Here is a 15810-nt window from a genome sequence, read left to right as displayed (position 1 = left end):
GTCAGAACCCACTGATTCGGGTAGATTGAAGACCAGCCATCCAGGAATCCTCAGGCCTCCAGTGCCAGATTAGAACTGCCAAGATAGTCGCCTCATGGGCTAAATGACCACTAGATTCACAACTTCCAGTATGAGGTGACCATTGTTGGGCTATCTGAAACCCTTCCATTACTTCTGTCTAATCCCTTCTCAGGTAGTCATTCTGTTATTCTAGGGAACCATTACTAAAATACTTCTTTATAAGACACTTAAAAAGAGATTCAGAGTGATAGAGCAGGACAGATGATGTCCTTTGGCCTCTCCACATGGGCACATGGGCACAGCAGCACCCACAGACCCAAGCTGTACACCATACAAATACAAAAATAGCAATCTCAAAACAAACTTAAAGATTCTTTAAAAGATAAACAAGTGAAAAAAATAACATTTCAAAATTTAAAAAAATGTAACAGAATTCAGGAATTAGGATTAATAAAGAGATGAGTGCACAATCTCAACCACCTAAACACTCCGGTAAGACAGCCTAGCAAAGACCCCACCCTTCCCCAGCACTGCTGACCTAAGGACAAAGCATTTCACACATGAGCCTTTAGGGTCAGTATGCTTAACTGCACAACATACCGAACCACATGGTGCTGTGGTTCCCCACCTTCCTAATGCTGTGACCCTTTAATACATTCCTCATGTTGTGATGACCACCAAATAAAACGTTATTTTCACTCCTTCATAACTAATTTTCTACTGTATGCGTCATAACATAAATGTCTCTGTTTTCCAGTGGTCTTAGGTGAATCTGTGAAAGGGTTGGTCTACCCCCAAAGAGGTCAGGACCCACAGGTTGAGAACCATCGACACAGAGTCTTAAAGGAGTTTGGTCTGTGTATTAGTCTTGAATGGAGGAGGGGACTGACTGCAGCCTCTTATTTTACTATCTTGCTGATGGTCCTTTAAAATGCCACTATCTACTCTGCCCTTGTTTGTTTCGTTTTTTGATATTTTTGAGACAGTGTCTCTCTATGTAGCCTTGGCTGTCCTGGACTCACTTTGTAGACAGAGGCTCGCCTCAAACCCAGAGATCTGCCTGCCTCTCCCTCCCTGAGTGCTGGAATTACAGCCTTTCACACTGTGACCTTCTACTCTGTCCCTGGTGAAAGGTAAAACTTGCTGTAAAGCATTTCCCACTAGCCTCCAGTCAATTGATGAGTGGAACTTGATTTTATGATGAGGCTCAGAGATTGGTATCAGCAGTTTGGTGTAAAGAGGTCCAGAGCCAGAGAGAGAATCCCTGCATGTGGATTACATTTGGATTTCCACAGACTCAGCTCTAGAATATTCCCAAGACCAGCATTCCTCAGCCTTCTCAAAGCTGCCACCCTTTAACACCTCCCTTATGCTGTGGTGACCCCCCAGCCATAACTTTATCTTTGTTGCTACTTCATAACTGTAATTTTGCTACTGTTATGAGTTGTAATGTCAGTATATGGTATGCAGGATACCTGATATGTGACCCCTAAGAGGGTCACCACCCGCAGGCTGAGAACGTCTGCCCTAGAGGAACGGGTGTGAACACAGGCTGGATTTCCAGTGGAACAGGGCTCAAAGTCATTTGGGGAAGTGCCTGGATATGGGGTCTCTCGCCTGGTCGATGGAGTAATCAGTGGATTAATGCATTGGTTGCTTCCTCCTGAATTGAGGTGTGGTAGGAAGCAGAGAAAGTAGGGTGTTGGAGGAGTAAAGCCGGGAAGGAGCATCCAAGAAGGGAGAGTCTATCGTGGTATCTTATCCCTGCCGCCTGCCACCCTGCCTCCACCATCCTGGCCACGGGAGGGGAGCAGCTCTTTTGTTGGCCCTTCTGTCATGGATTTTCTGCCCTTGCTGCTGTGCAGTGTCCATATTCAGTTTCACAGACTTGATTTCATTAACCTTTAATGTTACTGTAAGTATGAACAGGCTGGATCTCTGTGAGTTTGAGGCCAGCCTTGTTTACACAGGCTGGATCTCTGTGAGGTCGAGGCCAGCCTTGTCTACAGTATGTCTCAGGCCTGCCAGGGCAACACAGAAGGAGGGGAAGGAAACTGACTTCTGAGTTTTTTTTTATTTTTTACTAAATCTATTTTGTATTAAAATTCAAGGATAGTCATTGCAATCTTGCAAACTCTTTTCAAAATTAGCATACTACAGTGATTTAAAGAGAACCTGAACATATTTTTCTTGTTTTTTAATTGAAAATAAATGGTACATTCTGACTATGGCTTCCCCTCCCCACAGATCCTCCCACATCCCCACCCACCCAAATTCATATCCTTTCCATCTTTCTCTCTTTATGATACAAACAGGGATCTAAATAATAATGATGACAGCAGCAACAACAATAATAGTAATATAAAATTAGGCAGAATAAAACAAGCCAAAATTGGACAAGACAAAAAAACAGAAGAAAAAAAAAAAGCCAAAGAAAATCTGAAAACACATATATAGTCGTAGAGACACACACATTTTCGCACACAGGAATTCTATAGAAACACAAAACTAGATACTATAATGTACACAAAGTACCTGGAGTGGCGCGGGGTGGGGTGGGGTGAGACCTGAGAAAGCATTAGGAGACAATGAACCTCCAAAAATGCCAGTTTGTTTTGTGTTGTCCATCCATTGCTGTGCTGATATTATAATAATATAAGTGGTCTTTGGTTTTATATTTTAGACAGGTCTCAAACTCACTCAAACTAATCTGTGGATGGCATTAAACTTTTGTCACATCTTGTACTTCCTAGTGTTACAGGCATGTGCCATCACTACTGTCTGCAGTGTTCTGTTATTTGTTTGTAGGCAGAATTATAACCTAGAACTCTTTATGTAAACTAGGCCAGTCTCAAACTCATAGAGGTCTGCCTGCCTCTGCATCCTGAGTGCTGAGAGCTTGGACCACGTGTGAGCATTGCATTCCACCTGGCACCAGTTGGTCATACAGTTGTGACATCTTGGATTTTTGTTGTTGTTTGTTTTGTTTTCGGATTAAGAGAAATGAGCCCAAATTGATGAATACTTAAAAACTGTATATTCAATTAATTGAGGTACAGGAGCCAAAGCTGTTGGCACTATTTTTTAAACTCAATTTTATTTGGGGTTCCTTAATTCTCTGCCTCCCTCCCAACCCTCCTACCCCTAACCCTAGGGTTAGGAGAGGAAGAAGGTTAGAAGGGAGAGGGGATGTAGACCTCTTTCGACCTAGTTCCTGCTGGTTAGGGTTGGGGACTTGGAAGGGAGGTAGAGACTTAAGGAACCTCAAACAAAGTAGAGTTAAAAAAATAGTGCCAACATATTGGGGTGCCACTTGTTGGCATACCTTTATTCTTTTTTACTAAGGTTTCTTATACCTCTCCCTCCCTTCACTACCCCTTATCCCTCCTAATATCTTCCAACACCCCAACACTAGGTAGGAGAAAAAGAAGGTTAGTTGGGAGAAGGGGCAAAGTTCTCTTTGCCTACTTAAGGCTGGTTAGGGTCATCGGATTCTTTGGTAAAATACCAATCTCGGTTGTCAGACGATCTAGCAGTCCAGCAAACCAGCAACAGCAAACACAGCAACAGGACAAACAAGCAGACTTCCTCCTCTTCTGAACATCTCCTTGAAGCATCTTCCTTCTCTCTCTGGGCTCTGGAATTTATATCCTCTCTGAGTCCTCAGAATTGCACTACTTAGCTAGCAAAGACCAGGCCCCAATCTAAGCCACATGAGGCAATCAGCAGCCATGGACAAACTAAAAGCAGCCTCATATCCCACACATAGGATTAAAACAAAAACACATTTACATAAACATATAAAAGAAACCAAAACTGCTATGTAAGACACTGTTCTCTAGAGGAACAAAATCTGTAGGATTAATCTATATTATAAAAGGGGGTGGATTAGGTTTGCTTACTCTCTAGGGGCTCTGAGTCCCACATGTCCATTTGCACACGGAATAAGCTGAGAACCAGCAGCTCGCACCACAAAGCTGATGCCTCAGCAGACCCCATCTGATGCTGAAGACATGACTTCTTTAGAGCTGCTGGCCTTCCACCCGTGCTGGAAAGCTGAAGTCTGATGTCAGCAGAAGCTTCAGGAAACAGACACTGTCTGTTGGCAAGAAGTGAACGTACAAAGGTGGAGGGAAAGGAGAGCTTCTCCGTCTAGTCACTAACTCCTCACAAACATGCCCAGAGGTAGCCCAGATGTTTCCGCATCCTGTCAGTTGACAGCCAAGATGAACTACCACAGATTTGGACAGTCTTAATAGGTGGCCTTGTTTCTTTGCTGATGAGGGACTAGATACCACACAGCCACCTTAAATTTAGGATTGCCTTCCATGAAAGCTGAACTGAGGGAATAATTCAATTCTTCAAAATTTTGCAAACTGTATCATAGTATTCAAGGTTTAAAATAGGTGGCATCATGCAGTGTGTAAATCTATAGTTGGTATAATCAAAGAAGTACATTTTCCCCTGCTTTAACTCTAACTATGTTGTTTTGTAATAATTTGTTCAGTAATTAGTGATTCTGACACTAAAGTCTCAGAAGAAAGCAGGATCACAAATGCTGTCTGTGTTTGCTTCAGCCCCTCGTGTCCTTTCTGCTGGAAAGCTGCTGTTGTTCAGAGCTGTGGTGGCTACAGTGAGTCACAGAATTGAGTTTTATGTGACAACGACAATTGAGTGATTTTTATGGAAGAACATCGTTGTCCTTCCAGTGATAGTTTAGGGACCCCAAGGATTTACAAAGACATTTCCACCTGAAGTTAGTAATTGTTTAAAGTCTTTGGCTTTTTATATCAATCATAAGTCAGATAATTAATGTTCTTTTAAGATGGAGCAGTAGAGAAGCCTTTGGATTGACTTGCACAGGTCTGACAAGTGGCCTCATGACTCAGCTACTGAATCACAGGATCACTCAGCTGAGCAGCCTTTGTTGATATAAGCCTATGACGCTTTACTCAACAACGAGGCTGGTGTTTATCATCTACTCTATAGGGGCTCGGAAGTCCCACATGTCCATTTGCACACGGAATAAACTGAGAACCAGTAGCTGAAGTCTGATGTCAGCTCAGTCTGTATGAGTCTTTCATGGTTCACTGTATCTGTGTTTATTCAACTTTCATAAATATCTTTGGGTTACAATTGCATTGTCCTTTAAAGTATTTTTTAAACTTTTTTAAATTTTTTATTAATTACACTTTATTCATTTTGTATCCCCCCCATAAGCCCCTCTTTCCTCCCCTCCCGACCCTACTCTTCCTCCCCTTTCTGCATGCATGCCCCTCCCCAAGTCCACTGATAGGGGAGGTTCTCCTCTCCTTTCTGATCTTAGTCTATCAGTTCTCATCTAAAGTGGCTGCATTGTCCTCTTCTGTGGCCTGGTAAGGCTGCTCCCCCCTCAGGGGGAGGTGATCAAAGAGCAGGCCAATCAGATTATGTCAGAGGCAGTCCCTCTTCCCATTACTAGGTAACCCAACAGAACAAGAAAATTTGAACACAGGGAACTTCCCAGAGACTCATACTCCAACGAAGGACTATTCATGGAGATAACCTAGAACCACTTCACAGATGTAGCCCATGGCAGTTCAGTGTCCAAGTGGGTTACCTTTAAAGTATTTTAATAGCACCTGTAAAGTAATCATGTCCATTGATGAAATTTTTTTCTCCAAAAAAGAAGAAGCAACTTTCTTTTTGTATAAAAGAGTACATTGCTTCCCAGTGTCTTAAGAGCATGGACCCTAAAGGGGACAATCCTAGCTTTGAAATCTGATGTCTCCATTAGGCCAGCTGTATACCTCTTCCACTCCGCAGATCTGCCTTCCACAAAATAACACAGTTACAGTGTTCACTTTGTTAAGATGTCTAAGGAAGGAATGCACACATGCAGCTGATGCTTAGACACTGCACTGTACCAGGAAGCCCCACACATGTGGGCAGAGCTACTGTGAGAGCTGGAAAGGGTGAGCAGAGACAGAGAGACACAGTGCAAAGGAACACCATACATGCTGCCACAGATCCCGTCCTCCTTCTAGATCCTGCCCCCTCCATGCCGAGTTAGTGCATCAGGCATCTGCTGACCAGAGTCAGGAGTTCTGCTAAGTATCTCACGAGGAATAGAGTAGCCAAGCACAAAGAGTGATGGTTCAAATTCAGATGCTAGTGGTCCTTGGGTCAAGAGAACATATTCCAGAGGCTTCTGTAGCTTAACGAGAAAAGACCTTTCATTACTCTGTCTAACCCTTATCATACACAATCTCAGTGCTATTTTGAGCCCAACCACCATTCATAAAATAAATGCTAATTCTAGCTTACTCCATCTAGAAGGTTTAGTGTATGTAGTAATTATTGTGTGCAGCATTCTTTGAAGTTCTAAAGTCCTATCCAAATGCCACTTATTATTAATCAGCAATTTGAAAAGCTTAGCTGTGTCCCAGTGCACAGCTTGAAGTGGTCTCTTCCCAGTGTAGTTAGAGACCTGGGCCATGGTGAGTCATTTCTGGTTAGCTGGGGCACTTACATGGAGCGAGGCAGCCTCTAGGGCACGGATGGGTAGAGACTGGCTCACTGAGGTCGGGAAAGCCATACGTTTGCTTGTGGTGTCCGTGTGTGAGAACAGACTTCTTCCAGTGAGGCAGCGCTGGCTGTGGGAAGCAGCGGCACGCACCCGGTGCAAATGCAGTTGCTCAGGAATAAAATGAGAAGCACGTGGAAACACAGTTGTCCTCATAAGCTGCCTCTGTCTGGCTCACAGGTTGCGGTATGTTGTTTTGATAACACAGCAAAGTGATTTGTAAAAGCCCAGAAGCAAACTCCAAGATACTGGGTCGTACTGTGGTGCTTTCTTCTTTGTTACTGATGCGAATCATCTACTCTATATTTAACTTCCTACGCTGACACTATGAGCTGAAGTTCCCAGAAAAAGAAAGTGAATGAAGCAAGCAACACCGATTTCAGAGATGATACAAGGTTGATTGGAGGCTCAGAACTACACGATTAAGGGGAGGTTGGAATGTTGCAAATCCAGATCCAAATTGTCTTGGGATATTTTCAGCCCTTAATATCCATCTGTTGTCAACTTCTGAGAAAGACCTAACACCAACCCCTGGCCTACTGGGTAAATCATTTTGGAATGTAGAGACCTGTAGCTGCCACCAACCCAAGGTGAAGAGAGAGAACAGGTGACATCTGAGTCCTGTGACATACATGTTCCCATTTCGCTCCAACTTTTGTTCTTGTTTCCACCGGTAGAGTTAAAACATGTCTTGATGCATAACTCTCTGTTCTGTTACTAGAAAAACTTCATGAGTCTTTTTCTACAGTGGAGCGTAACATTTGGGGTAACCCAAATTGCAGTAACCTGTGTTCACTCATATTTGACTCTAAAATAAACTCATGTCCTGTGAGGGAGAGCTGTGTTTGTACAAGACTGCCTTTTAAAATTCAAAGGCGCATTCGCCTTGATCCTACTGGGACAGCCCTACCCTCTAGACTCACCTGTACATTTTGTGGTGTTCTTCTGAAATGCTCAGAGCCGTCTCTCAAGCCCTGACTCAGCTTTGGTCTGCATGCAGGGTGTGCTGATAGCCCCTGGGGTAAATGTGGGTTGGGGATCCCTGTTGAAGCTCAAACCAGAGCTCTGTGATTTGGCTTTTCCCAAATGAGATATACCACACCATGAGATGAATCTGCCCAACACCCACACTGATGACGCTTATTTCTAGGTGCGACGTTTATTTATATTAGGTGTGAAATCCAGAAACAGAATAGTTATGGGAGAGACACTATGGAAGCCAGGTCTGGCCAGGAAAGCTTTCAAATTTTGAGAAACTCATGGGAGATGAAACATTCTCATTTTTTAATAAAGAGATATGCACAGTTTGATGATGGGCTTGCTAAAGATGCAACCAACACTGATTATAAAATTTTTACTGAGTCTCCTGAATACACTGAAGTTGCTATGTGTTTAGTATATACAATGTATTGATTATAAAATATTATTGAACCTGGCATGGTGGCACATACCTTTAATCCCATCACTCAGGGATGCAGAGGCAGGTGGATTGCTGTGAGTTCCAGGCCAGGTCTACAAAGCAAGTACAGGACAGCCAGGACTACACAGAGAAACTCTGTCTGGAAAACATATGCGTGTATGTGTGTGTGTGTGTGTGTGTGTGTGTGTGTGTGTGTAGACATATGTATATATGTATATATATAAGTTTGTGTGTGCCTGTGTGTATACGCATATATGAATGTATATAAATATATATTACTATGTCTCCTGAACATATTTATGTTGATATATGTTTATTTTTTATTTTTTATTCTTCTCATATATTACATCCCAACTATAGTTGCCCCTCCCTCACCCCCCTCCTCCTCCCCAGATTCTTCCACTACCTCTCCTCTCCCTCAGATCTGCCTCTCTCCTCTCCCTTCCCTCAGAAAAGAGAAGGCCTCCAAGGGACATCAACCAAATACAGCATAACAAACCGCAAAAAGACCAGGCACATGCCATCATATCAAGGCTGAATGAAGCAACCCAGTAGGAGGAACGGGGTCCCACAAGCAGCAAAAGAGTCAGAGGCAGACCCCAATCCCTCTTTTAGGATTCCCACAAGAACACCAGGCTACTCAGCCATAACATATATTCAGAGGACCTAGGTGACACCCCTACAGGCTCCCTGGTCTCTACAAGCCCACCCCATCGTCTATCTTCTGTAAGCAGGTAAGGCCTCAAGTAGAGGGACTGGGACACCTGCCCAGCCATGAACCCTTCAACCTACAGTTGGTCCGGCCTGGCCTGCAGAGTGTTCTGGGCCTGGAGCTTAACATAATCGTTATCAGAGAGAACAGAGAGAGTCAGTGCAGCAACTGATAGGGGCAGATACACAGTCCCCCAGCCAAGCATTAGCAGAGCTCAGGAAGTCCTGTGGAGGAGGAGGATAAAGAGGAGGAGGAATCGAAGGAACCAGAGGGGTCAGGGACACCACAAGAACACAGCCCACAGAGTCAACTGATCTGAGTTTAATTACACTAGACTGAGTTACCACACGGATGAGGTCAGATCTTTTTATCTCTCCAACCTCAACCAGGGGCACAGTGCCAGACCAGACTAAGAAGCCCCAAAACACCATCATCTTTTGTAAAACACAGGAAATAGAAAAACGACAAAACAGACTTGCAAGGACAGTTAGTGAACTGTCAAACAGAAATGTGTTAACATAAGTGGTGGCCTACCAGCCGGAAACCACATCACTGTTTAAATAGGTGGTGGTCTACCAGACATGATAGTATGTCACTGATAAAACAATTGAATCCTTAAACGTGTGCTGGTATGGAAAGATCTTAAACATGCGCTAAGTAGAAACAGAGAAGACATTAGGTAGAGCCTGTCTATTGCTTTAGAGTGGTGTTGGGGACTGAGTCCAGAGCCGCCTGTGCGCACACAGGAAGCGCTGCACCAGCAACCCTGTTTGTTCTGAACAAAATAAAACAGACTTTTAAGCATTGCTTGTGTCTCAGTCAGGGTTCTATCACTGTGAAGAGACACCATGACCATGGCAGCTTGTAAAGGAAGCATTTAACCGGGACGGGCTTGGTTTAGTCCATTACCATGATGGTGGAACATGGTGGCACTCAGGCAGTCATGGTGATGGAGAAGGAGCTGAGAGTTCTACGTCCTGATCTGCAGGCAGCCGGAAGAGAGAGACTGGGCCTGGTTTGACGTTTTGAAATCCCAGACCCCACCCCCAATGACATATTTCCTCCAACAAGTCCTTACCACCTTGTCTTATCCTTTCAAAGAGTGGCACTCCATGGTGACCCAGGCTTCAAATCTAGGAGCCTAAGGGGAACGTTCTGATTCAAGTCACCAAAGTTTGCTTCCTCCCTCCCTCCCTCCCCTCCCTCCCTCCCTTCCTTCCTTCTTACCGTTCTTTCTCAGGCTCATGTGTGTGTGTGTGTGTGTGTGTGTGTGAGAGAGAGAGAGAGAGAGAGAGAGAGAGAGAGAGTCTGAAAACAGGCACTCACATGTCACAGTGTACTTATGGAAGTCAGAAAATAGAATTTTTGGTGTTGGTTTTCTCCTATATTGCTGAGACAGGCTCTCTCTTATTTCTGCTGCTCTGCAGACTCCAGATGAGCTGGCCTGGGGGTATCAGGGTGCTTCTCCTGTGTTTGCCTCCCATAGCACCCTAGAAATGCTGGGATTACAGATAAATGCATGCCATGTTTTAATTATAATTTTATTGTAATTAAGTTTAATATAAATTTATCAAGTTATTTAATTTTATTCAAATTTAAAAGTATTAATTGAATATAAATTTAATCATTTTATTTTTTACAGGCAAGTACTGTATCTACATCATATTCACCCTTTCCTCTTCCCCTCCAACTCTTCTCATGGCATCCCTCATTCCCTCTTGGATTCATGACCTCTTCTTTACGACTGTTACTCGTTGTGCGCTCCCTGCACATACACACTGCGTGAGTGCATGTGCTGTTGCTCGGGTGTATGTATGTTTGAGGCTAACCACTTGGGCCCAGATAACCGACTAGGAGGCTCATCCTGGAGAACGCTGTCTCCCCCTTTCCTGGCAAGCAGTAGTTGCCTGCATCTCTTCGCCTGTGTGATAGCCCACACAGTTTCCCTATTCTTATCAGCCGGTGTCATTGTGCAGCTGTGGAGGCAACCACCTGGCTGAGAATTCACGTGTGCCTCTTCCATCTCAGGTTTACAAGACCCTGTCTGACAGCAACACTTGGTCCCCTGGCTCTTACAATTATCAGCCTCATCCTTCAGGATTTTCCAGGAGCCTTGGGTGTAGGAGTTGTGTTCTAGACATATCATCAACCAAGGCTGGTCGTCCTACTACCTCTATGTGCATTTGACCATTTATGAGTGCTTGTAAGAGTCTCCACGTGTTGCAGGAAGAAAAGTATACACACTATGGGTACAAGGGTAAGTTTTTAGTGTATAGTTACAAATTATAAAAATGTGTGAAGATGGATATCCTAGGTTCTCCTTTAGAGCCTATGGGTGCTCCAGCAGCTGGTAGTTGACCAGGTTTACAAGACCAAGCATAAATTACCTCCTATTGAACTGGCTGCAAGTCTAATCATATGGCTGTTGGTTATCCCTAAGACATAAATGCCACTGTTGTACCATTTGGGATATTTTGCCAGGCTGGTCACAGTAGTTCATAGCTGACACGTGAGGGTGGGGCTATTGGTGGGCTCCCTCTCTTGGAAATTTATTTAGCATCTTCTGATACTATGAAAGCCAGTCATCAAGGAGGGGTCTTCCAGGCGAGTTATAGTTCCATTTCTCCAGGTCCTGTTGTAGTCATCATAGAGTCTTACCTTCAGGTTCTAGGAGGCCACTGACAGTAGCCAGTATTGTTTTGGGAAACTCTTGGGCAACCCCAGCCAACATTTCCTATGTCTGGCACTAGGCTTTTCCTTAGACAGTCTATGGCTCTTGAGGAAGACATTATCACCCATGTGGTGGAATGCTAGAGTTAAAGTCCCCTCCCTTTGTTTCCCTATTTCCTTTTCATTATAGCAACTTGCTTTTGTTCCTGCCTTTGGAGGTCCTCCTCTTCCCTCACAATTTTTTCCTTCTATTTTCTTCTATTTCTTTTTTTTTCTTCTATTCTCCTTGCTACTATGGTAACTTTATATACACACACTAGAAGCTTTGGAGCTGGGACCCACAAACAAGGGAGAACACAAAGCATGTGTTTTTTCTGGGTCTGGAAACCTCATTCAGTACATTTCTGCAAAGTCCTTGGAGTTTTCCAACACACATGTCATGTGGCCTAATGTCACATAGAAAATGTTATGACTTCTATCTAGATGATTGTGGTGGCTATCTGCCTGGAATAAAAAATTTCCATTGACATTGATTTTATTATTGAGAAACTACATCAAATTTGGTTAGTTTGTATTATAAAACCTGTAAGACTAACTAAATGAAAACAACACAAAAAGCTAATTTGTTCACAGTGAAACTCTGTTGGGACCAAAGGATGTCATCTAAATGAAACAGCCTAGATTTGGAGGCCCCAGCTCTTTTCTAGGCACATGTTTATAAAGACTCACGTGACCTGGCATTTGTGTTTCCAGTGACTCACATGACTTGGCATTTGTGTTTTCAGTGACTCACGTGCCCTGGCATTTGTGTTTGGCATGTAGTTGTTTTCAAGGACATGTCATAAATGATTTCATCAGCAGTCTGTAACACCAGAGCCACTGTTTGTTCCCCTTGTATTGTTGTAAGGACATTGAACACAACTGGCTGTCTCATCATTGACCTCCAGTTGTCAACAGAAATACAGAAGTAAGCTCTGCTGTGTATAATATGGTGCTGGTCAGCACAGACTGTGAGGTGGGCTGATAGAGAGCTCTGCTCTGTTCTCAGGGTTAGTGTCACCAAAGGACACATGGGTAGGTGGAATAGCTTCACTCCCGAGGACACCTTGAGACAAATCGTACTCAAGGTGTCCTCACCTCCCCTTATGTGAATTTATGAATTAAAGGCGTCTCCTCAGTGTGGGACGCTCTAGGGTTAGATCTATCTGGGTCCTTTTCAGCAGAGAAATTCAGTGACCTGGTCTTTATTGTATTGTTCATCAGAAGGAATCAGCAAAACTCCTTTCGAGATGATGTGTTCCTAGCACAAATGCCTTCCATGGTCCTGACAGCTGCCAGATTCTAGATTCACTGAACAGGACAACGTGTTTCAGATTTACCTGGCTTTTTAAATTAGCGTAAATGAGATCACAGCAGGGACAATTGCTGGAATGAGTTACCACCAAATGCCTGATGAGAGAGGCGGGGATGACATATAGATTTAATCAAGTTTCCCTCCATGAATGAGGATGGGAAGTTCCAGTGTTCACGATCTGTCTAGTTAGCACCACTCTTCCAAATGAAATTCTCTATAAAAGGAAAGAAGCGTATGTTGTGATGTTTACCACAGTAGTTTCTGTGATAGTGAAGAATGAGGAAGCTTCCCAAGGTCATAAAACAGAGCTCATCTGCTACACAGGACACCCAGCCCTGAGAGCCACGAGGAGCAGAGCTGCAGGATGATTTGACATAGTGGCCGTATTCCCCCTTGATCACTTCTCTTCTCCAAGGATCAGGGTGTTCACCTGTCTCTCCATGTGAGGTCCCTTCTCCCTTCACAAGGTTCCCACCTGCCTGTTACTCTCATTTACAAGAAACGAGCAGACGTGCATGCTTTAATGTTTGTGCCCCTGCCTGTGTTGACAGAGAGTGGATCAGGAGTGCCTCCAGCAGGAGTGTCCATTCCTGGTCCCCGTGCTGCACAGACTACACTCTAACCTTTCCCTTCCTTGCCTGAGCTCTTCCTGTGTTTTGGGCCTGAGTCATCCATTTTGATACTTAGCATTGTCTTGTTTTGGTAAGCAACCTCAATGGTTCGTTCAGGGAACTGTAGTCTCCTGGTTTCATTTTTATGGTCCCTGTCCTCAATTATGATTTAGGCCAGCATTATGTAAATTCTCATTGAACTGATAAGACGCCACTGCAGCCTTGTGTGACATTTGTACCTCTGTTTCAGTATTTCAGGAAGAAAGAAACAGTGATGGCAAGCTAGTGAGTACGTATTTCCTGGGATTGGAGAGGACCAGGCTCAGAAACCTGTCATTTTAAACGTGTGTTCAAATGAACAGATAGTTTGTGACGGGGCAGTGATCTCTGATCTAACTTCAGTGATGTGTAATTCTAACCCAGAAGCCTGGATTAAGGCAGAGTAGGTAGCCTCTGCAGGCTATCCCAAGCTAGACTGATGCAGAGAGAGGCTGGCTCACCACTGCCTGGGCGTGGGCCTGGGCCAGTCAGCAGCAGGAAGCAAAGCAGCCACACATGGGATTCTGGAGCCAGCACAGAGTGACCTTAGGCCAATAGTAGCTCCGAGCCAGTGTCCAGTTCTAGACCACGTTGTGACACTGTAGGCTGCCTCCCTGGGACTGTGGTGAGGGTTACATGAGTTAGGGCCTGACAAGGATTTAATAACCCTTTGGCCTCAGGCACAAGAGTTTTCTTTCATGGCACCACCCTGACGACCATCACCTCCCACAAGGCATTTAAGGAGCTGCATTCTAAACTTCTGATTATTTCTTGTTTTGGGTCAGAGCCTCCTGTTTGCTAGGAAATTACTCTGTCACTAAACTGACCCCCAGCTCATATACTTTACTAAAAGAAACTGAGATTTGGGGGTTGGAGAGGTGAACGTTGCTGTATGGAAATGGGGGGAAAGGCATGTTCCAGGGGAGAAACTTGATGGACAGATACAGATGACCGAGGTAAAAAATGAGCAACAGAAAGCCAAGTTGACAGGGGGAAGCCTCACTGTGATGGGACAGGATTGGAGTGTCACAATGCTCCTGTCTTCTTCCTCAAGCAAAGCCCGTGTCTGAGAAAAACATGAGTCAAGTCCCAGTGGAGATACATTCTGGATGAAGCCCAAAACCTGAACCCGAGTGAATAATCCTGGTTTGTTAAATGTGGAGGTGAACAGCCTTGTTAGGGTCACTCTGACAGTTTGAATGAGAAAGGCCCCCACAGGCTCACGTGTGAACCCGGCCCCCAGGCCGTGGGCCTTCCCTGGAAGGATTACCTGTGTCTCTGGGTGCCGGCTGTGAGGTTTGAAAAGTCTGGCGCTGTTTCCCAGTGTGCACTCTGCCTCACGCTCAGGGTTCAAATTTGAGCACTCTCGGCTGTGCCAGCTGCCATGTCTTTACTCTGCCTTCACTCCACCATCACCGGTTCTAACCTTCTGGAACATTGAGCTGTATGAGGTGTCACTGGCAGAAACTGTACAGAAAAATAATTCAAACAAATCCCGTAAAAACTGCCTGCTTTTTGTAAATCTAGGACTGTTAGAAGATGGTTACAGATTTACTTCTCCAGAGGCTGCCTTGACACGCAGAGACTTAAGCACACGGGACCCAGAGCTGTGCCAGCACAATGCCATGGATGAGAAGTTACTTCCTCTCAGGACAGGCGGGGACAGCTCCACGAGGCAGCCGTTATCAGGCTGGTTTCCTTGGAAGGCTCCTTGGCTTGCAGAGGCTGCAGGCCTACTGTGGTCTCATGTCATCAAGCGGGCTTGGCTCTGTGTAAACCTCAGAGGCGTGGCTTCATCTGTCTCAGCTTCTCCTGGTAACCCTTGGCACGCCTGCCTAATGACCTCATGCTCTCTTTCAAAACTCTTTTTAAAGTTCTGACAGAAGGTCAGAACTTAAACAGGTAGTAGCACTTTGAACTTGGAAATGTTTAAGCTGGGAGTCTATAAAATATGTTGTCTAGTTAATTGCATGCTCTTGAGTAGGCTATAGCATTTCTTTAAACATCTGAAAGATTTTCAGAGGGAGGACATCTATAATTAAAGTGCTTGATCATTAAATAAGTGGTAGATAAGTTATAAAGAATCTCTTGAAAATGTTGCTGGTAAGAGACACGGCACAGTACAAATATGTAAATAGTGAAAGCTCTGTGTGTCTACACATGCACAGGTGTGCATGAAAATGCTATGTTTGTGTGAACATGTACAGATATGCATGTATGCACTTTTGTGTAATGGGGTTTGCTTTTGATACATTAAGTATACTAAAGACTGAAAAAAAGGTTAAAATTTGCACAGGACAACAGTAGGTTAAGTGATTTTGAAGCATACGGTATTCTAGGGAGACCAGCATACAAATTCTTATCCCTCATTCAGTAACAAAGTTGGCAGTTACTGACATGTTACAGTTTACAATTGTA

At 44.2% G+C, this 15810-nt stretch overlaps 1 protein-coding gene across 4 annotated transcripts in view; it reads left to right on the top strand.

Annotated features, from left to right (window-relative positions):
* Lig4 (DNA ligase 4) overlaps positions 1–15810 on the top strand; it is a 31673-nt gene that overhangs the window by 9592 nt on the left and 6271 nt on the right. The window lies entirely within an intron of this gene.

This window comes from Meriones unguiculatus, chromosome 4 (genome assembly GCF_030254825.1).
Source record: "Meriones unguiculatus strain TT.TT164.6M chromosome 4, Bangor_MerUng_6.1, whole genome shotgun sequence".
Lineage (NCBI taxonomy): Eukaryota > Metazoa > Chordata > Mammalia > Rodentia > Muridae > Meriones > Meriones unguiculatus.
This window is presented reverse-complemented; position numbering and strand designations above follow the sequence as displayed.